This window comes from Octopus bimaculoides, chromosome 8 (assembly GCF_001194135.2).
Source record: "Octopus bimaculoides isolate UCB-OBI-ISO-001 chromosome 8, ASM119413v2, whole genome shotgun sequence".
Classification (NCBI taxonomy): Eukaryota; Metazoa; Mollusca; class Cephalopoda; order Octopoda; family Octopodidae; genus Octopus; species Octopus bimaculoides.
This window is the reverse complement of record NC_068988.1, coordinates 60,053,600-60,054,790: the sequence shown is the minus strand read 5'-3', so window position 1 is coordinate 60,054,790 and position 1,191 is coordinate 60,053,600. Positions and strand designations below refer to the sequence as shown.

At 45.6% G+C, this 1,191-nt stretch overlaps 1 protein-coding gene across 1 annotated transcript in view; it reads left to right on the top strand.

Moving 5' to 3' along the window:
- The window catches only part of LOC106870920 (endothelin-converting enzyme homolog), a 64,321-nt gene that overhangs the window by 46,997 nt on the left and 16,133 nt on the right, over positions 1-1,191 (top strand). The window lies entirely within an intron of this gene.

Below are 1,191 nucleotides of genomic sequence, written 5' to 3'. Positions count from 1 at the left end.
ACATGCATGCATATGTATGTGTCCGTATGTGCATACACACACAGAAAAACACACAGTATGAGAAATAATTCGTTGCTACTACTTTTATATGGACACTAGATTATCTGTTGCAAATACTCCCTTGATTCCAAGGAAATTAATATTTTCGATTGACTAAACATGCTTTTATAAATAGATAATGCTACATATACAAAGATAATCACGTTCACAGATATGACTCGATAGTAAGGGAGAGAAACATATGAAAACTTGTGTATACTTCTGAGATCAAACACAATTTCACGCACACACACATACACACACATAATAACACACACACACACGCACACACATAAATACATATACCCATATACGGTGATCCCACATATCGGAGAACTACTTGCGCTTAAGCACTCCCTTGACCTTCGGCCTGACTCTCATCCTGACGCCTCCACACATCGTCTGGCTGAACTTGTCCTCTCCCTCAACTGCCTGACGTTCGCGGAGGAGTTATACAAACATGTTTCCGGATGTCTCCCAAATATACAAGTCTGTTCGTTGGCTATGTTGAGGTGCAAATATTCTCACAATTCACTGGTCCAACTCCCAAGCTATACGGTCGTTATATCGCCAGATCTATCGGCGCGACCTAACACTTCTTCGAACATCTGGACTCATTCCTCTCGCTTCGCCAAACCTTCCATCCTGGTCTTAAATTCTCCTACACTATCTCTAACTCTTACGTCGAATTTCTCGTACCTTAACCTCTCCTTAACCCACTCTACCCACAGTTACAACGAATTCATCCGTCTACGCTGGCTCTGCAGTGACGACGATGGCTTTGAGTTTCAGTCGCAGCTCATGGCTCGCCACTTCATCTTACGTGGATATCCTGTCACTATTATCTACAATGCCTTGCCCATGCAAGATCCATGCACCGTGCATCTGACCTTTCTCTTCGCACCCGCACCATCCTTACCCGTCTCCCGTTTCCCGTCACCTACCACCAATCCATCCTACTGCTCAACACACCATTCTCCGAGCCTTCCAGCGTCTTCAGTTTCTCCACTCCACATCGCATACCTTCCCTAACTTACCCCTTCCCTCCTTGAAGCGTGCGCATAACCTGCATAACCGCATAATCCACACTTTCATTCCTACCCACTACTCCCAGCCTGGCTTCTTCCCCTGCTCCAGACCACTCTCTCGCAC